The following is a 24,624-nucleotide window of genomic DNA, read 5'->3' as shown; positions in this document are numbered from 1 at the left end:
GCACCAGTCAACTACTCTGTTCATGTGCACCGCCGTATAGTACCATGCCGGATCTGGGAGGCCAATCCCTCCCTTGTCTTTTGGTCTGAGCAGTAATGTTCGGCTGAGTCTTGGAGGCCTGCCCTGCCATACGTATCGAATAAAGATGGAGCGCATGGCTTTAAAAAATGATTGGGGGATTTTTATCGGTAAGGCTTGTAATAGGTACAAGAGTCTGGGCATTACATTCATTTTGAGCACATTGCATCTCCCAAACCAAGAGGTCGCCAACTTTGACCACCTCTCTAGATCTACGGCAAATTTTTTTAGAAGCGGCTGGAAATTCAATTGGAAAATCAGATGTGGGTCCGGGGGAACCTTGGTACCCAGATATTGTATAGCCCCAGTTGCCCAACGAAAGGGAAAATTAGTGCTTAGACTCGTCTGGGCATTGGTAGACAGGGAGACGTTGAGTGCTTCCGATTTCTGTAAGTTAATTTTAAAATTTGACAGGGTGCCATATCGTCTTATTTCCGCTAAGAGATTCGGCAATGTAATGTGAGGCTCTGAGACATAGAACAAGAGGTCATCTGCAAAGGCTGCGACCTTATGGTGGTGTGAGGGGGTGTCCAGTCCCTTGATGTCTATGTTCTGCCTGATGTGGTGCAGCAAGGGTTCAAGCGATAGGACAAACAAAAGGGGGGACAACGGGCATCCCTGCCTCGTTCCATTGCCAATAGTGAAACGCGACGAGGCAAACCCATTGACCCTAACCATCGCCGTCGGTGACGAGTAAAGAGCTGTAACCCATGAAAGCATGGGGGGGTACACCCAGGCTTCGCAGGGTGGCTAGCAAAAAAGGCCAGCTCACCCTGTCAAACGCTTTTTCTGTGTCCACAGAGAGCAACATAATCGGTAGTTTAAGGCGTCTGGCGCGTTCTATAACATTGATTGTCCTGGTAGTGTTGTCTCGGGCTTCCCTGTTACGAATAAACCCCACCTGATCCAGAGGTATCAGGCGTTGGAGAATGGGCACCAACCGCTCCGCCAGTATCTTAGTGAAGAGCTTAAGGTCGCTGTTTAATAAGGAGATGGGCCTGTAGTTCGCACAGAGAAGCGGATCCTTCTCCGGCTTGGGTATGACCGAGATGCTTGCCTGCAACAGCTCCGGTGGAAAGGTCTGGCCCTCCAATAGGGCGTTAAAAGCTGACACAAACGGCGTGGACAACAGGGAGAGGAAGGCCTTATAATAAGGGACCGTAAACCCATCTGGGCCTGGTGCCTTGCCCTTGGGTGAGTCTCTTAACGCTGCCGACAATTCCTCCGGGGAGATAGGTTGCGAGAGAAGCTCTATCTCTTCCTGTGTAAGCGACGGGAGGTTTGCCGAAGCTAGGTACTCATCAATGGCTGCTGTGCCGGCCTGGAGGGCATCTCCTGAGTCCCGGGGGTGCAAGTTATAAAGGGCTTCATAGAAAGATCGGAAACACTCCGCTATCTCCCGTGAATCATGAAGCTTGGCACCCGAAGGGGAGGTTATGGTTGGAATGAAGGACGCGTTGCGTTGGGCACGCAGGGAGTTCGCTAGGGACCTACTACACTTGTCTCCATATTCATAATACGTCCTGCGGACCCACATGAGTCTGGTTCTAGCCTGAAAGAGAGAGAAATCTCTGATTTGTTCTCTAAGATCTCTCACCTTCAGCGCAGCAGTCGGCTGGGATTTGTGTCGTTGTTCACACGCATGCAACTTGGCAATACGTTTGGAGAGAGCCTCAGTTTTGGCCACTTTGAGTCTATGACCATGTTTAATAAGAATGCCCCTAATGTAGCATTTATGAGCCGCCCATAACATGAGGGGGTTGGAAACAGAATCACGGTTATGATCAAAGTAACTTTCTAATTCCCTAAGCAGGTCTGCGTGGGTCTCAGGGTCCTTCAGGAGAGACTCGTTCAGTCTCCACCAGGACTGACCACGCGACTCCTGTTGTAGCTTCAGCATAAAAGAAATCGGGGCATGGTCAGACAGGGCTATGTGGCCTATCTGAGTGTCTGTGACCGCCGGGATAGCATTGTGGGTCGACTAAAAACATATCTATACGTGAGTAAGAACCATGAGCGGTGGAAAAGAACGTATAGTCCCTATCCTGTGGGTGAAGCGTACGCCACACATCGATCAGTCGGTGGGAGTGTAGCAGGTCTCTTATGTGTGAACGCGTTCTCGCAGAAATCGCAGAGGTGCCCGATGATGAGTCTCTGCGGGGGTCCAAGGTGAGGTTAAAGTCCCCCCCAACGATCAAAGTACCCTCCGAGAATGCAGCCAGGGCATCCAAGCATGCTTCTAAGGCCGGCAGCTGGTCCACATTCGGCATGTATAGGTTGGCAAGAGTAAAAGTTTGCGAGTGGAGAGTTCCCTTAATGAAGAGATATCTCCCTTCACTATCGGCTTGGACAGCTAACAGGCGCCACGGCAAGTTTTTAGCAAGAAGAACACACACTCCTCTCGATTTGGAAGTAGGGGACGTGCTGTGGTGGGCCAGGGGGAAGTACTTACTATAAAGCCGTGGTATTTGGTCTGTCCTGAAATGGGTCTCCTGGAGGAAAACTATTTGGGGCTTCATCCGCCACAATTCTGTTAGGCAGCTGGACCTTTTTTCAGGTACATTCAGCCCTTTCACATTCCAGGAAACCAGCTTCAGGGCCATGACGGCAGTGGTACCCGGCCGGCGGTCCCCACCAGAGTCAGTAGTAGATATAGAGTTCAAGCACAGAGGAAGAGGAGGAGAAAAAGGAAAAGCAGTAACGAAGCGGAGAAGGTCCGGAGTTAGTAGGGAGGAGGAGGGTAGGAGGGGTGGGGATAGATCGGGGAATTGCTAAAGCTCCTATCGGAGAGAACCTGCCGGTTAGGGCAGAGGAGCCTAGTGGGGGAAGAGGTAAGGCACTGCAGAGGGAGGAACTCGTCGGTGCAGTACCCCTCCAGCATCCCATGGTCCATGCAGTCGCAATCGGGCGTGCACGGAGCTTCTTTGGCATCTTAACTACGACATCAAACGCATTATAGAACATCACTGCAGCAGGTATCGGGCAGTTAACAACAGTAGAACAGTGCATAATTAGACCAACATATTAAACTTTTCAACACAGAGTATAGATAAATTTATACCACCCAGGCACCCGCCCCTCCCCCCCCCCCCCAAAAAAAATGGAAAAAGGGGGGGGGAGAGGGGGAGGGAGCGGGAACGCCGCCCAGGGGCACCCGGGGGGCACCACCAGGCAGTCCAAAAACACAAAGAGCGCCGAGACTAGGGCACCTGTAGATAAACAGTAACATGAATGGTGAACAGTACCGCCAATGACTCAGGGCTTCGTCCAGGAAGCGCAGTGTCCAACTCTGTTCTTCCAATGTCCTTCCTCTCCCCTAGCGGGGGCACTGGGAACAATGGCCCGTGGCATGGTAAACAACACAAAGCTGGATACTCCAGCCGTCTATGTTGGTAGAGAAAAAGAAAACAAAAAAAAAGGGTATAACACAGGAATAACGGAAAATTACTGTACTCTCTCAGGGTTCACGATCTTGGGGGGCCTGCGATCTCTGATGTTGGGATCGACGGTGGCGTCTCACTCTCTGTGGCCTGGTTGAGGGGTTGTTCGTCGGGGCCACTGCTCCCTGGGGGACAACAGGAGCCAACCAGTCGGGGACCTGAACCGAGGGAAGGCCCAAAGCCTCCAGAAAGGACGGGACCTCCGAAGGGTGTCGTAGCGCAAGGGGCCTCCCATTTTTGCGCACTATAAGGTGAAACGGATGGCCCCACTTGTATGGAATCCTCCGTTCAGTTAGGTGTTCCAGAAGGGGTCGCAGACAGCGTCTCATCTGGAAGGTCTTGCGGGATACATCTGGCAGAAGGGTGACTTGGGCCCCGTCAAAATCAATGCTGCCTTTGTGCCACGATGCTTGCAGGACATCCTCCCTAACTGAGTAATTGTGGAGACAGCATAAAACGTCACGTGGCCGGTTCTCTGTGGGGCTCCTGGGGCCCAGGGTCCTGTGGACTCTATCAATGGCTATTACTGTGTCAGCAGCGCAGTCCAGACAGGCGTTAAATATAGCTGTAACTGTGGCTTTGAGGTCTGCCTGGCCAGTGGCTTCGGGCAAGTCTCTGATCCTGATGTTGCATCTGCGGTTGCGATTCTCAAGGTCATCCACTAGGAGTTGCAACTGTGCCACTCTGTCAGCAAGGGTATCATGTGCGGCTTGCAGGCCAGAAACATCAGTGGTCAGGGAGGTCACATCCGATGCCAGGGTGGTCACCCGCTCGTTCGTAGCCGACACGTCACGTTTGACCCCTGCGATTTCATGTCGCAAGGTCGTTTCAATCCTGGCTGCCATACAGCTAAAGTCTGCTTTAGTGGGAAGGTTTTGGAGTAAAGCTAGGATGGCCTTGTCCCCCAATAATGCTGGTGCTGGTGGCAGCGGTGGGTCCCCCTGTGTGTCTGAGGCGAGAGCAGCCTGGCCATTCGGTCCTGGGATGAGGCTTCCACTGCGGGAGGGTCTCTGGGACAGTTGGGAGTTGTGAGGGAACCAGGGTGGCAGGCCGCTATGGTCCGGGCTGTCAAGCGAGGCCATGGACAGTGAGCGGGGGAGACACGGGGACAAGTCACTAGGCGGGGAGAACGGGGGCATGTCGTGTCCCTGCATAGCAGTCTGCTCACCTTCCCTCTGTGCCGCGTGTCCTGGAGCGCCGGAGGCCGCGGGCGCCATCTTGGCTGGATCCGGCGTGGAGGCCGGAGGCTGCAGCGGGACCAAGTACCTGTCCATGGCAGCAGCGGCGGACCCCGCTCGGCTGGCTGTGTTCCGCCGAAGCGCGGAGATGTCGGCGATGCCGAAATATGCGACCAAACTGTGGTAAAGGGGTGCGGAGGGGTCACGGACCGGGAGCTCCGGAAAAGAGCGTCCTCACTCCTTCATGCCTAGGCCACGCCCCCCCTGGTTAGTGTCTTGATTGGGAGATCGCCTGGGAATACTGGATGCCGTAGGCTTCTTTTTATGTTGTTGGCTTTGACCTGTTTTTTTTAGCTTGTTTCCCAAGGTGACCATCTTGGCCTTTGTCAAGAGGCTTCAGAGTGCCCAAAGAGAGTGCCTACGGCCAAATCCCCTATATAGTATCTTATATATAATAACTAAAAATATTATTTATTATTATAGATATAGATATATAGTATAGTGATTTGGCCGTAGGCACTCTCTTTGGGCACTCTGAAGCCTCTTGACAAAGGCCAAGATGGTCACCTTGGGAAACAAGCTAAAAAAAACAGGTCAAAGCCAACAACATAAAAAGAAGCCTACGGCATCCAGTATTCCCAGGCGATCTCCCAATCAAGACACTAACCAGACCAGATCCTTCTATGGCACCTGGTCTTCCCAAGGAGTCTCCCATCCAGGTACTAACCAGGCCTGACGCTGCTTAGCCTCTGAAATCAGACGAGATCGGGTTCTTTCAGGTTGATGTGGCCGTAAGCGTTCTCTTCAAGACACGCCCAACCCTCTTGACAAACGCCAAGATGCTCACCTTGAGAAACAAGCAAAAAAAAACAGGTCAAAGCCAACAACATAAAAAGAAGCCTATGGGCTTACAGCGGACCTTAAAAGATGGGACCCACTAGCTCTGTCATGGTTCGGACGCTGTAATGTGTTGAAGATGAACGCGATGCCACGACTTCTGTATCTACTACAAGCCTTACCTATCAAAATACCCCAGACTTTCTTTCATGCGGTTCACTCAATCTTTATCAAGTTCCTCTGGCGCGGAAAACATATGCGTATTGGTAGGGCAATGCTATTGCGACCGAAATTGCGGGGAGGTATTGGCTTCCCGGACCCTGCTCTATATTACACAGCGATGCACATGACACCGGTGGTTGACTGGTGCCGGTGTTCTGCCATATACTGTCCGGCCATGATATAGTGTCCGCGCCGTACTGCGCATGCGCAGTACGGAGCAGACGAAGCTTCGGAAAATCTCCGAAGCTGAACGGCGCCTGCGCGGTGAGTGGAGGTGGTAGCCCCACCATCCAAGCGGACATAGGGTTGTGAATATTAGAGGGCCCCTCGCAGGCGAGCTTCGCTCGCCACGCTTCGGGCTCGGCCTCGCTGCGCTCGGCTCTTTTATATTCTTACTCTGTGTCCACTTGGATAGTGGGGATAGAACCTGGACTCGACATCTACAGTATGGAACAGCTCACATCAGCGTTAGGCGACAGGGAGGAAGAGCACACTGCTCGTTGGTTGTCTTGGAGCCTGTTCAGGTTTTCCGACGCATACAGATCCTATCTGTAGGCTCTGGCACGTGTATAGAGGGAAGGGTCCGGCCATGGGAACCCATCGGAGTCCTCTTTCTTTCTCTCCCTTCTCGTATACCACCCTGGTTCACTCTCTCCCCCGTCTGCCTCGTAGCACTGTTAGCCCCCTATAACTTTCATTCTTTCTACCCCCATCCCCTTCTCCTGCCCATTTGCTCCCCCCTCTTTCCCTACCCCCTAACTCCCAAGTATAATTAAAATACATGGTGATTGCAAGGATCTTTTCGTTTTGTTCCCTCGATTTCCCAGCCAGGGGTTGGCGGCCCTCGGGGTGGTCCCGGCTGAGCTCTTTGACCAATAGAATGAAGGTGACCGATGTTAGAGGCCCCTCAGTCTGGGCCTTGAGGGGGATCGCCCCGGGGACTGCCCTGGTTTATAAGTAGACACTGGGGTGCCAGATCATTAGAGTGGGATAATGTGGTGGCCTAGCCACGGCTGGGGCTGCTGCTGACATAGGTTGTTAGGTTTCCCCCGGTCCCCCACGAAGTATTAACTATGTATTTTTGTTAACCTGGAAAACTGAGGGATCTATGTCTTTTACAGTTTGTCTCTGTATTACCTGCAATCCATAAATAAAGAATAAAAAAAAAAAAAGACACTAACCAGACCAGATCCTTCTATGGCACCTGGTCTTCCCAGGGAGTCTCCCATCCAGGTACTAACCAGGCCTGACGCTGCTTAGCCTCTGAAATCAGACGACATCGGGTGCTTTCAGGTTGATGTGGCCGTAAGCGTTCTCTTTAAGACACGCCCAACCCTCTTGACAAACGCCAAGATGGTCGCCTTGAGAAACAAGCAAAAAAAACAGGTCAAAGCCAACAACATAAAAAGAAGCCTATGGGCTTACAGCGGACCTTAAAAGATGGGACCCACTAGCTCTGTCATGGTTCGGACGCTGTAATGTGTTGAAGATGAACGCGATGCCACGACTTCTGTATCTACTACAAGCCTTACCTATCAAAATACCCCAGACTTTCTTTCATGCGGTTCGCTCAATCTTTATCAAGTTCCTCTGGTGCGGAAAACATATGCGTATTGGTAGGGCAATGCTATTGCGACCGAAATTGCGGGGAGGTATTGGCTTCCCGGACCCTGCTCTATATTACACAGCGACGCACATGACACCGGTGGTTGACTGGTGCCGGTGTTCTGCCATATACTGTCCGGCCATGATATAGTGTCCGCGCCGTACTGCGCATGCGCAGTACGGAGCAGACGAAGCTTCGGAAAATTTCCGAAGCTGAACGGCGCCTGCGCGGTGAGTGGAGGTGGTAGCCCCACCATCCAAGCGGACATAGGGTTGTGAATATTAGAGGGTCCCTCGCAGGCGAGCTTTGCTCGCCACGCTTCGGGCTCGGCCTCGCTGCGCTCGGCTCTTTTATATTCTTACTCTATGTCCACTTGGATAGCGGGGATAGAACCTGGACTCGGTGTGCAGGCGCCGTTCATGCTCGGCAATTTTCGGAATCTGTGTTGCTGTGTACTGCGCATGCGCAGTACACAGCGGACACTATCCGATGGGGAACCATATGTGATAAGACACCGGCATGGGGAACTGAAGCTATGGGTCAAGCTAGAGCAGGAGATGGCGCGGGTTCCACTGGCTGGTCTGCCTTGGGCGGGGAGGCCATTGGAGCCCTGTGTGACTACTCACCCGTTAATTGGCCCCTCGCTCGCCGAGATGGATAGTTTTTTTCACCTTTCCCACCTGACTAACTTCCCTTCTCCTATGACCCCAATTATTGGACATCCTAGATTCCCTCCGGGCCTGTCTGACCAGGCCTTTACCAGGCAAGCCCCGAAAGGGCTTCTGAGAGCAGCCCTATTTCTTGGACCCACAGGCTTGATTCCCACGGGGACCATACTGCTAGAGCAAGTACCTGTTGCATTGGATAGCTGGAGAGCTAGACAGCTAATCCATTTCCTCGGACCACTACCTAACCATTCGTTCTTCTCTAGACAATTCCACCCCTTCGAGGAACTTTGCCTGGATGATGGCCCAATTCGTGGTTCCCTCTCTAGGTCCTACCAAATCCTGACAGACGCACAATCCTCCACGGATCCACCCTTCCTAGCTAAATGGAAAAGGGACTTACAAACTACATTCTCCAAACCACAGAAGGACAGAATACTCTTTTTCGCCCATAAGTCGTCACTCTGCAGTAAATATCAGGAGATCTCATATAAGCTGATCACACGCTTGTATCGTACACCGGTGGTGTTGGCCAAAATATTCCCCGGTCAATCTGACCGCTGCTGTCACTGTGGGCAACAGACTGGCACCATTCTCCACATTTTCTGGGAATGCCCTAAATTACAAACATTCTGGCAGCCTGTCCTGAGACTCATCCACAAGTTCGCAGACATTTCCTTAGCCAATGATCCCGCAGCAGTTCTTCTCAATCTAACTCCTATGTCGAGAAAGCGTTATCATAAGTCCTTACTTAAACATCTCCTCAATGCAGCTAGGGCCTGCATCCCAAGTCAGTGGAAAGAGCAATCTGCTCCAATGGTGACCCAGTGGTTCGCAAGGGTAAATGATATTGAACGAATGGAAGACCTGACTGCCACAATGAGGGATAAAACGGAGGAGCATGGGAACAGATGGTTCTACTGGACCCAGTTTCGCTTTTCGGAAGAATACCTCCGCGAGACATAGTAAGCTCATGGTGATCGTTGGAGATCGCTGTTCCAAACGTTGGACAGCTGATGAGCTGGTGAGCCGAGGGCGTCTCTTGCTCCCTGGGAGGGGACCCCATCCTATCCACTCTACCCACGACACCCCCTTACCCCTTCTTTTCCTTTTCTGCCATTTCCTTCCCCAATCTTCTCTTTCCCCTTCTCCCTCCTTTCAGTTCTACTATTTCCCTTCTTAACTCAAAAAAGGGAAAAGAAAATGGTATGTTCCGACCCCATTTGACTACTACACAATACTCTTCCCCTATCTATGGATATCTAAACTCTTCGAGGGTAGCAGGGCTAGTATCAATAATATTTTAAGTGGTAGAGGATCCCAACGAGATGGAGCTTTAATCTCATCTTGATATGACCGCAAAGCTGTACACATGCTATTCTCCTCAGACTTCTTACCATTGGCTCTGATATCCATGCAATATGATCATTTGATTGTAACTATTTGTATCACACATTCTGTGAAGTTGCCTTTACATTGTATGTCGCATACTACTAAATAAAAAATAAAAAAAACAGAAGCCTATGGCACCTGGTATTCCCAGGCGGTCTCCCATCCAGGTACTAACCAGGCCCGACACTGTTTAGCATCCGAGATCAGACGAGATTGGGCGCTTTCAGGGTGATGGGGCCATAGGTGATCTCTTCGGGCACTCTCAACCCTCTTGACAAATGCCAAGATGGTCACCTTGGGAAACAAGTGAAAAAAAAAAACAGGTCAATGTCAACAACATAAAAAGAAGAATACGGCACCTGGTATTCCAACGCCATCTCCCATCCAGGTACTAACTAGGCCCAACCCTTCTTAGCCTCAGAGAAGAGAAGAGATAGGGCTCTTTCAGGGTGATGCTGCTGTAAGCGATCTCTTTGGGCACTCTCAACCCTCTTGACAAATGCCAAGATGGTCACCTTGGGAAACAAGAAAAAAAAAAAAACGAATCAACGCCAACAACATAAAAAGAAGCCTACAATAACTGGTAATCCCAGGTGGTCTCCCATCCAGGTACTAACCAGGCCAGACTCTTCTTAGCCTCCAAGATCAGACGAGATTGGGTGCTTTCAGAGTGATGTGGCCATAGGCAATCTCTTCAGGCACTCTCAACCCTCTTGACAAACACCAAGATGGTCACTTTGGGAAATAAGCGAAAAAAAAAACAGGTCAACGCCAACAACATAAAAAGAAGTCTACGACACCTGGTATTCCCAGGCGGTCTCCCATCCAGGTACTAACAAGGCCCGACTCTATTAGCCTCCAACATCAAACGAGATCGGGTGCTTTCAGGGTGATGTGCCCGTAGGCAATCTCTTCAGGCACTTTCAACCCTCTTGACAAACGCCAAGATGGTCACCTTGGGAAACAAGCAAAAAAATATAAATAAGTCGGAAGCTAGAGACAATACGGCCCGAGTCCTCAATTTAATCCATGCGGCGCATTAACAGGGAAGGCCCTTGCTTATGTTGTCAACGGACGCGGAGAAGGACTTTGACAGGGTGGCCTGGCACTTTATGCAGGCCACCCTGGAACATATAGGTCTTGGCCCCAACATGATGAGCTGGGTAATGTCGCTTTACTCCACGCCGTCGGCAGCGGTACGGGTGACCGAGGGGTGCTCGGACTCTTTCCCCATCACTAATGGGACGAGGCAGGGGTGCCCTCTGTCTCCCCTAATTTTAATTCTGACACTGGAACCACTTATGTGTCACGTTCGGAATGACCCGAATATTACTGGCATATCCAAACCCTCGGCACACCACAAAATTGCGGCGTACGCTGACGATCTAATTTTTTCCGTCTCCAATCCACACATTTTGCTTCCCAAAATACTTGCGTCTCTACAGCGACACGGCAGCCTATCAAACTATAAAAACAATTGCGCCAAGTCGGCTGTATTGAATATATCGGTCCCGGATGGTGAGGCCAAGAGGCTCCGGTCCGCTTTTCCATTCTACTGGGCTGAAAAATCTATACGTTAACTGGGCGTTGACATCGCAGCGGATTTAGCGCAATTGTACCTGCTTAATTTTGTCCCTCTCCTGGATAGACTGAAATCTGATTTGGGAAACTGGCATGCTTTAACACTGACCTGGTTCGGGCGCTGTAATGCATTCAAAATGATGGCTCTCCCTCGGATCTTATACATGTTCCAGACATTACCGATCTGGTTACCCCCAATTTTTTTCAGACAACTGCAGGTGCTGCTCCGGGACTTTATTTGAGCGCGCAAACCGCCCAGAGCCCGGTTGCAATTGCTTGCCAGACCAAAGGACAAGGGGGGTCTGGGTCTCCCAGATCTCAGACAATACTACAGAGTGACTCTGCTAGCGAGAGTCATTGATTGGCATTGTAATGGCCCACACAAGCAGTGGGTGGAGATGGAGATTGAGGATGGATCCATTCCCCTATTGACCTCCCCGTGGCTCCTGTCCTCCCTACCAAAAGACCTCAGAGGTCACCCCGTAGTGGGAGCTACATTGGCTGTTGTGCGGAGGTTGTTCCGCTGCACACACATTGCTCCCCTGCCATCACCAATGACTCCGGTTATAGGTAATCCAGACTTCCCACCGGGATTTACCAACAAGAAACTGCGACAGTTGACAGTGGTGGGGAAACAGCGTCTGGGAGAGGTGTGGCCCACGGGAGGGCTCCCGACCACGCAAACTGACGTCGAGCTTTCTGACCCTCCGCTTGACTTGTTTAGTGCTTATCAACTTCGTCCCTTTCTTCTGGCCATACAAAGGGCCCCCTAAACTCCTAGAGACCTGACACCCTATAAATCCATCTGTCACAAAAGGGAACCTGTGCGACACACCCTCTCCCTCCTGTACAACCTATTGAGTAGTCAGGAGGAGGAGTCGACCCCCACCATTTATCCACAAATGGGAGAGGGACTTAGGCATCACATTTACCCCACAACAGATAGGGAAGATCCTGACCTTAGTACATAAAGCTTCCATCGCAAACCAATATCAAGATACAAGATAGTCTCACGCTGGTATAGAGTCCCATACCTTCTGAATAAAATGGATAGATCGATCCCGGATGTTTGTTGGAGGTGAAATTCAGATATGGGGACCATGGGACACCTTTTCTGGGCATGCCCGACCTTGAGGAACTTTTGGGTTCCCAGTAGCGTGCCTTCTACACTTGACCGAACAGCCTGTTCGAAAATACAAAAAAACCCTCACAATGCAACTCCTGAATGCCGCCCGGGCCTGCATTCCCGCACTGTGGAGGCAGCCTCAGCCCCCATCCAAGGTGCTGTGGTATTCCAAAGTCAATCATATTCTCCGGATGGAAGAATTGACCGCCACCCTTCACAACACTGAAGAGGCATTTAGTGTTACATGGAGGCCCTGGAGGTATTTTACTGGTACTCGAGACTACATTCGGGAGGTGAGCAGTGCCCCCATCCCAGAAAACGACTGAACATCTAACGTTTACCTACGTAGGCCATGTCTGCCCTGGGTGGCATTCCCCCCCTCCCTTTTTGTCTTTATTTTTCTTTTTTTCCCCGCCGATATCCCCCCACCTCCTCTCTCTCCGTCTTTGCACTCTCTTCTTCCCCCGTCCTCCCTTTTGATTATGCCTTGTCTCCTTACTAGCCTTTGGGACCCAGAAGAGCCCCAGGGTTCTGGACACGACCGGCTCATATTTTACTCTGGTTCACATAGGTCATGATAAGCTGGCTCGCTGTGGTCCCAGTTGCTCTCCATGATTACATTTGTCCGAACAGGGCTGCATTAGTTATACTGTACTACATGTCCGAGGTGGGGTTTCTCTATTTTCTGCATGAAACTGTAGGACTCCCCTCTGAGAACCCAGAGTTATTTGGCTGCCTATTTTTTGTTAGCATGTAATTGTGACCCTGGGTCATGCTGTATGGTTGACTGTTATATTTATGTTGTTCTACTTAATAAAAGAATAAAAAAAAAAAAAAAAAATAAGTCAATGCCAACAGCTTAAACCTAAAGCCTATGGCATCGAGAAATCCCAGGCGGTCTCCCATCTAGGTACTAACCATGTCCCAACCCTGCTTAGCCTCTGAGATCAAATGCACGCTCAACCCTCTTGACAAACGCCAAGATGGTCACCTTGGGAAACAAACAAAAAAAACAAGTCAACGCCAACAACATAAAAAGAAGCCTGCGGCATCTGGAAAACCCAGGCGGTCTCCCATCCAGGTACAAACCAGGCCCAACCCTGCTTAGCCTCTGAGACCAAACGAGATTGGGCGCTTTCAGGGTGTTGTGCCCGTAAGCAATTTCTTTGTGCACTCTCAACCCTCTTGACAAATGCCAAGATGGTCACCTTGGGAAACAAGGGAAAAAAAACAGGTCAAAGCCAACAACATAAAAAGAATCCTACGGTATCCGGTATTCCCAGGCGATCTCCCAATCAAGACACTAACCAGACCAGATCCTTCTATGTCACCTGGTCTTCCCAGGCAGTCTCCCATCCAGGTACTAACCAGGCCTGATGCTGCTAAGCCTCTGAAATCAGATGAGATCGGGTGCTTTCAGGGTGATGTGGCCGTAAGTGTTCTCTTCAAGACACGCCCAACCCTCTTGACAAACGCCAAGATGGTCGCCTTGAGAAACAAGTTCAAAGCCAACAACAAAAAAAGAAACCTATGGCACCTGGTATTTCCAGGCGGTCTCCCATCCAGGTACTAACCAGGCCCGACACTGTTTAGCCTCTGAGATCAGATGAGATTGGGCACTTTCAGGGTGATGGGGCCGTAGGTGATCTCTTTGGGCACTCTCAACCCTCTTGTTAAGCGCCAAGATGGTCAGCTTGGGAAACAAGCGAAAATAAACAGGTAAACGCCAACAACATAAAAAGAAGCCTACGGCACCTGGTATTCACAGATAGTCTCCCATACAGGTATTAACCAGACCGTACACTGCTAGGTCTCCGAGATCAATGAGATTGTGCGCTTTCAGGGTGATGTGGCCATATGTGTTCTATTTAGACACTCTCAACCCTCTTGACAAATACCAAGATGGTTATCTTGGGAAACAAGTGAAAAAAAAAGGTCAACGCCAACAACATAGACCCTGGCGGTCTCCCATCTGACCCAGACCCTGCTTAGCCTCTGAGATTTGGCGCTTTCAGGGTGATGTGACCTCAGACGAACGCTTTGGGACATACTCAAAACTCTTGACTGATGCTAAAATGGTCACCTTGGGAAACAAGCGAAAGAAAAACAGGTCAAAGCCAACAATATAAAAAGATTCCTACGGCACCTTTAATTAGGTACTATCCAGGCCGGACCCTGCTTAGCCTCTGAGATCAGATGAGATTGGGCGCTTTCAGGGGGATGTGGCCGTAGGAGATTTCTTTGGGCTCTCTCAGCCCTCTTGACAAATGCCAAGATGATCACCTTGGGAAACAAGCGGAAAAAAAAAACCATGTCAACGCCAACAACATAAAAAGAATCCTACGGCACCTGGTATTCCCAGTTGGTCTCCCATCCAGTTACTAATCAGGCCCGACAATGCTTAGCCTCCGAGATCAGACAAGATCAGGCACTTTCAAGGTGATGGGGCCATAGGTGATCTCTTCGGGCACTCTCAACCATCTTGACAAACGCCAACATGGTCATCTTGGGAAACAAGCGAAAAAAACCAAGTCATTGCCAACATTGGAGGCTAAGCAGGGTTGAGCAATCAGTTTCCTTGCCTGAAATAGGCATCTCAGAACTGCCATCTGGCTACTTCCCGGGTTTCCAACTCCTTCAACTAATCCCAGGAGACAATACTTCGCCTCCATCCTGGTGGAGGTTCCAACCACCCGATCAATGGTTCCTGTCACCTCTGTCCAGTAGCGGATCAACTTCGGGCATCTCCAAAACATGTGCATCATGTCTCCCCCCATGTTCCCGCACCGGGGGCAACTTGCGTCCGGCCGTTCGGCCAAACTGAAAAAGTTTACGAGGAGCATAATAGGTTCTATATAATAAGAACAGATGTGACATCCTCTGTGAGGAGAGCCACAATTCACCACAGGCAGGATTCCTGTGGCCAATTATAGCTCAGGGGGGTTTAGTACACACCCCACACTATATAAGGCCGCCAGCACGGCGGCCTTGTATAGTGTGTTGCGGTGGTCAGGGAAAGAGGACGATAGGCAGGGACAGTGTCTTTACTGCTTGGGAACCTAGCACTGTTACAGTGGGTGTTATGTGCCTCCTGCACAGTACACACCTGAAGCTACCCTTTATTACTGGTGTTCAATTTCTGCAATACATGCATCTGCAGTGCAGAAGTTAGAGTCGGTGTTGTGTGCCTCCTGCACAGTATACACCTTATTGCTGGTGTTCTGTTTCTGTAATACAGGAACCTAGCACTGTTACAGTGCTAGGGTGTACAGAGAAGCTGGTATATATAGAAGACTACAGCATACAGAAGAAAGGCTAGTGAATACAGAATACAGGTTTCGTGTATGTAGATAGGCTTGAGTATACAGAGATGCTAGAGTAAACAGTGAGGCTGGGGTACACAGAGAGGCTAGTTTAAAGACAAATACAAAGATGTTAGTGTATATAGAGAGGTTAGTGTATAGAGAGAGTCGAGTGTATACAGAAAGGACAGTGCATATAGAGAAGCTAGTGTATACAGAAAGGGTATACATGAAAGCTGACATTCTATACAGAAGACTGGGTAGTGTATACAGAGAGCCTAGTGGGTACAGAAGACAGGCTGGTGTTATTCTAGCTAGTTTTTACAGTCTAGTGTATACAGAAGACAGGCTGTGGTATACAGAGAGTTTAGTGTATTCAGAGAGTCTAGTGTATACAGTCGGCGAGTGTATACATAAGACTGGCTAGTTTACACAGTGTTTACAGAGATGCAAGGGTGTACAGAGAAGCTGGTATATATAGAAGACTACAGCATACAGAAGAAAGGCTAGTTAATACACAATACAGATGACTCGTGTATGTAGATAGGCTTGAGTATACAGAGATGCTAGAGTAAACAGTGAGGCTGGGGTACACAGAGAGGCTAATTTAAAGAGAGGCTAGTATATACAAAGATGTTAGTGTATATAGAGAGGTTAATGTATAGAGAGGGTCGAGAGTATACAGAAAGGACAGTGCATATAGAGAAACTAGTGTATACAGAAGACAGGCTTGGGTATACATCAAAGCTGACAGTGTATACAGAAGACTGGGTAGTGCATACAGAGAGTCTATTGGGTAAAGAAGACAGGCTGGTGTATTCTAGCTAGTTTTTACAGTCTAATGTATACAGAAGACAGGCTGTGGTATACTTGAGGGTTTAGTGTATTCAGAGAGTCTAGTGTACAGAGATGCAAGGGTGTACAGAGAAGCGAGAAGCTAGTATATATAAGGCTAGTGAATACAGGCTAGTGAATACAGAATACAGACTCGTGTATGCAGATAGGCTTGAGTATACAGAGATGCTAGAGTAAACAATGAGGCTGGGGTACACAGAGAGGCTAATTTAAAGAGAGGCTAGTATATACAAAGATGTACGGCACCTGGTATTCACAGATAGTCTCCCATACACGTTTAGTGTATTACAGAGATGCAAGGGTGTACAGAGAAGCTAGTATATATAGAAGACTACAGCATACAGAAGAAAGGCTAGCGAATACAGAATAAAGGCTGGCTTCTACGGAGAGGCTACCACTACGGAGATGCAGAACACTATCTAGGGTGTATAGAGAGGCTAGATTATACAGAGAGGCTAGTGCATAGAGTGAAGCTATTGTATATATAGAAGCCTGGTTAGTGTATACAGAGAAGCTAGTGTGTACAGAAGAAAGGCTAGACAGGCTATAAAGAGAGACAAGTTTTTACAGAAGACAGTTTGGGGTATACAGAGATGCTAGTTTATACAGAGGATACAGAAGACAGAAGACGGGCTAGTGTATTCAGAACATAGGCTAGTGTATATCGAAGACAGGCTATTGTATGCAGAAGACCGGCTAGTGTAAACATACTGGTGTATATAGAGAGGCTAGTGAATTTAGAGGGTAGGCTAAGTGATAACAGAAGACAATCTGGGCTATACAGAGACATCTCATCATTTCATCTAGCTCACATCTCTAATGGAGTTTGTCTCATTGCCATGTTATGCCTTTTCATTCTTATGCTAAATATAGATCACTACACGATTTTAATCATCCACATCAAGCATGCAATAAAACTATCATACATCAAAATAAACCATGTACGCTCTTGCTCTATTTTGCATATTTGTACCGGGACTGTGAGTATGTGACAGTCCTGACACACCATCCTGACTTATTTTTCTTTATTTCTTATTAGAAATGGAGAGTACTATCTCAAAATCCGCTTAAATCTATTCACTTCCATGAGTTCTACCGCTAATTGTACCTTAATGCAAAATGTTCACAAAACCATCCATTTGCTACCAGACATGCTGCACATACTAAGAGTAATGTAACCATCGCTCTCTAACGATGTAAACAGTTTTATTGCTTTTCTGATATTGACCGAGTATCTCTGACATTAACTGAGTATCTCTCTGCACTATGATCTTATTAATAATAATAATAATAATAATAATAGGATTGTGTAATGCAAAGATCAACTAGTCTAATATAAGCTTTCTCATTGGTACCGGCATATCCTTTAAATTTAGACTAACGCAACTATTTCTCGGCCATTTTCAAGCTAAGCTTTCAATCTCTTACCATTGAACAGCGATACTTCCTCCCTACAATATAAAGCCATTTAAATGTCCTATTGGTCGTCTATATTATACAACTCTCTGAAAAGCCTATATGTAGAGAATAAAACTAGTCTTACATCTTAATAAAACAGTTTTATTACTCAACCAGTATCAGCTGTCATGTACTGTATTACTTCTTTTTCTCCACCTTATCTGTCACAGTTAAAACACAGTGACAAAACATTTCTTTTTACCGCAGCAAAATGTGAGAAAAGCAGTGTAAGCCGTCTTTCTGCCATATGCAACCATCTCTCGCTACCTCTATGCAATGGGATTCTCTTTCCAGTGGAAACGGAAAACAGTCAGTGTAAGCCGTCTTCGTGCGTAACAAAATTAATGGAACGATTTACACGTTAGAATTTGCAAGCTACGTCAATTTACTGTTAAATAGAGTACCTTTGCATTTATCCCTTGACTTTGCTACTATCCCTTGATCCCTTTTGTGTATTCACTTTATCTCGACCTATATATACTGCCTCAATATTTTCCTAATTTGTTTTGCTATACTTATTATTATTATATTATAGAGATTACTAACTCTAAATCTTTGTAAACCTAACCATAGTTATAATGTCTACAGCTAATTTTACGTTAAAGCAAAATTCACACAAAACCATCTTTTTAAAACCTTTTACACACTGCACATTAAGATTAATCCAACCATCTCTCGCTACCTCTATGCAATAGGTTTCTCTTTCCAGTGGAAACGGAAAACAGTCAGTGTAAGCCGTCTTCGTGCGCCGCAAAATTAATGGAACGATTTACACGTTGGAATTTGCAAGCTACGTCAATTTACTGTTAAATAGAGTACCTTTGCATTTATCCCTTGACTTTGCTACTATCCCTTGATCTTTTGTGTATTCACTATATCTCGACCTATACATACTGCCTCAAAATTTTCCTAATTTGTTTTGCTATACTTATTATTATTATTTTATAGAGATTACTATCTCTAAATCATTGTAACAAGTTATAATGTCTACAGCTAAATTTACGTTAAATCAAAAGTCACACAAAACCATCTTTTTAAAACCTTTTACACAGTGCACATTAAGATTAATCTCTCGCTACCTCTATGCAATAGGATTCTCTTTCTGACTCTATTTTGTTTATTACTTCTTCTCCACATTAACTGTCACACTGATAACCATTTGTAACACATAACACTTGCAACACATTTTTTAACAGCGGCAAAATGTGAGAAAAGCAGTGGGACGGTTTACTTGATTGAGAAGTGGTTGCAGTAGCAAAGCATAGCAATACAGTTTGATTACATTAATAACACATAATGCAACTATTTTACATTCATTTTACATTCACATCATGCATACATCCTAATGTAAGCTGTCTATCACTATTAATGTTCATGGTTACTGATACATTATGCCGATGACCAGTGGAAACGGAAAACAGTCAGTGTAAGCCGTCTTCGTGCGTAACATAATTAATGGAACGATTTACACGTTGGAATTTTCAAGCTACGTCAATTTACTCTTAAATACCCTTTAGCTGCTTAGCTCACAACTTTGCTGTATGTAGCCGCGTTTACATGTAAATAACCAATGGGGATTGACATTTCATGTCCATCTCACATCTCTAATGCAATTTGTCTCTTTGCCATGTCATACTTTGCCAGTTATTATACTTTCTCATCCGATAGAAACCTAGTCGTTGCTGATATTTCATGATTACAGCAATCATCTCATCGAATTGCTATTCCGACATTTTGCCTTGGTATTACTTTGCAACGCTCTATTGAACAATGTAAAGGTAAGCTAGATATTTTGTGTATTTCCACTTAAACTCTACCTGTATATACTGTCTCAATATTATCCTTTCTAATTTTGCTAAATTAGATTATAGAGTTTGCTATGTCTAAATCCAGGTTACCTACTCACCTTTATTACGTATACTGCTAATTTTAGGATAATACAAAACCATCTTATTGCTTCTTTACACGCTGCACATATTAAGAGTAATGCAATGCTACCGTGAACAGTTTAATTGCTCGTCTCACATTTAGCTGGTATCTCTCTGCTATAGGAAACTGATTTTGTACTAGAACGATCACTCATCTAATATCAGTCCACTCAGTGCTACCGGAATAACTTTTACATTTAGAGTAATGAAATGATTTCTCAGTCATTTTGGAGCTACTGCAACTAACGCTTCCGATCTCATTTCGACTGCAATACTTAATCTCTGCTATTGCAGAATATTTAGCTGCTGACACGTAATGAACTTGATTGATAAAAACCTACACACGTTGTTGCTGTTATTTCGTGTATTTCCACTTAAACCCGTTATAGTTATTTTGCTATATTTATTACTAGTATAAACAGATTACTATCTCTAAATCCTGGTAAACCAGCTCACACTAAACCATCTAATTTCTACCTTACACGCAGCACATATTAACATATTAACATTTAGCCGGTATAGTGAAATAGTAAACGAAATGTGTAGATCACTCATCTAATATCGTCTTTTCAGTGCTACCGGAACAACTTTTAAATTTAGAGTAATGCAACGATTTCTCAGTTTTATGAAGCTACTGCAACTAACGCTTTGGATCTCTTTCCTGATAAATTACGCTCTGCAATATTAAGCCATGTAAATTGTCCTATTGGTCTGCTAACAATGCTATGTATAATAATACAAATCTTTTAAAAGCAATATCGTCTCACTGTAATACTTACACTCTGCATAATATATATGAATAATGCGAATAATGCTAATAATAAAGTCGTCTAAAACTCGGCTATAAGTAGAGAATAAAACTATCTTAGATCAAAATAAACCATGTACTGCCAAACCAATAACGGACAATTACTTAACGTCTATCAGTCAATGACTTAACAAAATAAACTTTAGCACTCTTTTGCTCTATTTTGAATAGTTGTAGTTCTCCACATTAACTGTCACATTGATATCACCACTGACAACACACCACTTTTTAACAGCACCAAAATATGAAAAAAACACTTTATATGTTTCAAAAGTAGTTGCATTAGCAAAAAATAAAGTCCTGTCTTCTTTACACGCTAGCTTTTCTGTATACATTAATCTCTCTGTGTACACCAGCCATTCAATATAGACTAGCCTCTCTGTCTTCTGTATACAGGTGCCCGTAATCTATATACACTAGCCTGCCTTCTTTTTACAATAGTCTCGGTGTCCCAGCCTCTCTGCATACACTAGCCTCACTGAATTCCCCAGACTGTCTTCTGTATACACAAGCCTATCTGTAAAAAAAAAATAGCCGGTCTTCTGCATACTCTAGCCTCTCTGTGTAACACAGTCTCTCTCTGGATTACCTAGCCTACATCTCTGCATACCCAGGACCTTCCTCTGTATAATCTAGCCTATCTGTATACACTAGCCTGTCTTTTGTACAAATTAGCTTCTCTGTAGCCTGTCTTCTGTATACACGAGCCTCACTGTCTACTCTTGGTTGTCTTTTGTATACACTAGCATCTCTTTATACATTAGCTCTCTGTATACCCAAGCCTCTCTGTATACACTAGTCCACCGGTATACACTAGCAAGTCTGCATACACTAGCCTCTCTTTGTAACTCAACTTCTCTCTCTGTATACCTTAGCCTCCATCTCTGCATACCCAGGACGTTCTTCTCTATAATCTAGCCTATGTGTATACACTAGCCGGTCTTCTGTATACACTAGTCCGCCTGTATACACTAGCAAGTATGCATACTCTAGCCTCTCTCTCTGTATACCCTAGCCTCCATCTCTGCATACCCAGGACGTTCTTCTGTATAATCTAGCCTATCTGTATACACTAGCCTCTCTTTTGTACACATTAGCCTCTCTGTATAAACTAGCCGGTCCTCTGTATACACTAGTCCGTCTGTATACACTAGCAAGTCTGTGTAACCAAGCCTCTCCCTCTGCATACCCTAGCCTCCATCTCTTGCATAAACCAGGACCTTCTTCTGTATAATCTAGCCTATCTGTATAAACTAGCCTGTCTTTTGTACACATTAACCTCTCTGTATAAACTAGCCGGTCCTCTGTATACACTAGTCCGTCGATATACACTAGCATCTCTTTATACATTAGCTCTCTGTATACCCAAGCCTCTCTGTATACACTAGTCCACCGGTATACACTAGCAAGTCTGCATACACTAGCCTCTCTTTGTAACCCAACTTCTCTCTCTGCATACCCAGGACGTTCTTCTCTATAATCTAGCCTATTTGTATACACTAGCCTGTCTTTTGTACACATTAGCCTCTCTGTATAAACTAGCCGATCCTCTGTATACACTAGTCCATCTGTATACACTAGCAAGTATGCGTACTCTAGCGTCTCTCTCTGTATACCTTAGCCTCCATCTCTGCATACCCAGGACGTTCTTCTGTATAATCTAGCCTATCTGTATACACTAGCCATCCATCTCTGCATACCCAGGACGTTCTTCTCTATAATCTAGCCTATTTGTATACACTAGCCTGTCTTTTGTACACATTTGCCTCTCTGTATAAACTAACCGGTCTTCTGTATACACTAGTCCGCCTGTATACACTAGCAAGTATGCATACTCTAGCCTCTCTCTCTGTATACCCTAGCAAGTCTGCATACTCCTGCCTCTCTGTGTAACCCAGCCTCACTCTCTCTCTGTATACCCTAGCCTTCATCTCTGCATACCCAGGACGTTCTTTTGTATAATCTAGCCTATCTGTATAAACTAGCCTGTCTTTTGTACACATTAGCCTCTCTGTATAAACTAGCCGGTCTACTGTATACACTAGTCCATCTGTATACACTAGCAAGTCTGCATACTCCTGCCTCTCTGTGTAACACAGTCTCTCTCTCTGTATACCCTAGCCTCCATCTCTGCATACCCAGGACGTTCTTCTGTATAATCTAGCCTGTGTTTTGTACACTTTGCCTCTCTGTATAAACTAGCCGGTCTTCTGCATACACGAGTCTCTCTGTATAACCTTGGATGTCTTTTGTATACACTAGCTGCTCTTTATACATTAGCTCTCTGTATACCCAAGCCTCTCTCCTCTCTGTATACAGAGGACCGACTAATGTGTACAGATAGGCTAGATTATACAGAAGAACGTCCTGGGTATGCAGAGCGCTCAGCTTCAAGGTATGGCCAACGCGAGTAATATGAGGGACACTCCTCACCCCCGCCCCCACCTACCAGATCTGACTTTCATCCCCTTGCCCTCTCTGCCCCGGTCATCTGGTGGCAGTTTTATGCACTCCCTGGCCCCCACCCATTCATAATCCTTACCGACCTTTCTTTCCGCTGCTCACAGAAACACACTGGATGACTTGTCTAATTAACCAACTTGTACAAGACACCGCTATCCTCCTGTCTGACACCGGTCCCCCTTGGAGGCTTTACCCCTCACTGTTTGGGTAGTCCCTGCCTCTCCCTGGATGCTCCACATATACCACAACGACATTGTCAGAGGGGCACCACTTGACAGGACACGGGGCTGTCATGCCGGTGGCATCTCCCATTGGAGGAAGGGATGATGGCCCCAACCCCTTGGCAGCAGGTTCTTTCATATACAGACCAGGGCGGCTCATCTTCCCTTCTGGAGTCTTGACCTTAGATGGGGGATTTGCACTTTGGGGGGTCTGAGTGATACCTAATGCGCTGTACTGGAAGGGCTTGACATTCCCGCATATGTGTCCCCTCCCCCTGGATGCGCCCCTTGTCCCCCCCTCTGGCTCCCACCTACTCTTTGCCGACATTGCCTTCTGCAGCTTTCGGGGACCCTGGATGACTTATCTATTGAGCCTATTGGTACGAGACACTGCTTCCCTCCAGGGTGACTCTGGACCCCCCTGGAGGATTTACCCCTTACTGTTTGGGCAGTCCCAGCCTCCCTCTGGATGCTCTACACAGCCCCCGATGGCGATGCAGGAGAGACACTAATTGGCGGGCCCCAGGACTGCTGCTCGGGTGAAGTCTCCCATTGGATGGAGGGATGGTGGCCCCAGCCCCTTGCCTGCCGGATTTTCCATGCACCGACCAGGGCTGCTTCTCTTTCATCTTGATGTGGTGACCATGGAGGGGAGGAGTTGAAATTTATGGGGTCCGGGTGTTTGCTGGTGGGAGTGCGCTAAAGGACTTGACATTTCTGCATGTTTGTCCCCTCTCCCCTGTTTCCCTCCTCCCTTCCCCCCCTTCCCATCCTTCCCTTCCCTCCTTTCCCTCCCCCTTTCCCCCTTCCACTCCCCATTTCCCCCCTTCCACTCCCCCTTCCCTGCCCCTTTTCCCCCGGGGCGTGGACGGGGGAGAGGGGGTAAGGAGAGGACAATCTGCCAAAGGGAGAAATGCATTTGTTCGGGGACTGCATGTACTTTAGGGGTATGGGACGGGGTGTGGTGGATCCCATTCTGTGATGCCTTTTCTGTTGTGACGGACTCCCTCGTGCATGCCTACGTTTAGGGCGAGCCGAGGAGACCCCTCAGTGCTAACAGTTATATGCTCTACCTCTGTTTTGGTTATACTATTGTTTTTTGTTTCTTTGATGTTACTGATTGTCTTTTATTTGCATACCGGTATCAGACGTGACATTTACAACTGCCGGGACTGGGGGGACTAGGATTCGGGGGCTCCCTCTCCAACCTGTCTACCCAATTACCCAAGTAGGACAGCGCGTTAAACCCAGTGTACATCTGGTAAGCGCTATAGCATAATTGTGCTGTTTTAGTATACCCTTCCTGTACTGTACTGTACAAATGCAGAAAAATCTTAGCCAGGTCGGTAAAGGAGTTGAAATCTGGCTCTTACATACCACAGTTGATAGATGAGAATGGCCAGAGGGCCTCTACCCCAACCCAAATAGTCGAAGTCTTTGAAAAATGTTACTCTGATCTCTACA

The 24,624-nt window shown here is 47.0% G+C and overlaps 4 pseudogenes; all 4 read right to left on the bottom strand.

Moving 5' to 3' along the window:
- Positions 1-9,544: 9,544 nt before the first annotated feature.
- Positions 9,545-9,663, bottom strand: LOC143946358 (5S ribosomal RNA; annotated as a pseudogene).
- Positions 9,664-9,986: 323 nt separating this feature from the next.
- Positions 9,987-10,105, bottom strand: LOC143949069 (5S ribosomal RNA; annotated as a pseudogene).
- A 3,545-nt stretch (positions 10,106-13,650) lies between these two features.
- On the bottom strand, positions 13,651-13,769 carry LOC143948850 (5S ribosomal RNA; annotated as a pseudogene).
- A 693-nt stretch (positions 13,770-14,462) lies between these two features.
- Positions 14,463-14,581, bottom strand: LOC143949493 (5S ribosomal RNA; annotated as a pseudogene).
- Between the last annotated feature and the right edge of the window lie 10,043 nt (positions 14,582-24,624).

Source organism: Lithobates pipiens, unplaced genomic scaffold (assembly GCF_037356315.1).
Source record: "Lithobates pipiens isolate NorthernLeopardFrog02 unplaced genomic scaffold, aLitPip1_a1.2 Scaffold_30, whole genome shotgun sequence".
Taxonomy (NCBI): domain Eukaryota; kingdom Metazoa; phylum Chordata; class Amphibia; order Anura; family Ranidae; genus Lithobates; species Lithobates pipiens.
The sequence above is the reverse complement of the archived record's forward strand: the minus strand, read 5'-3'. Positions and strand labels throughout refer to the sequence as shown.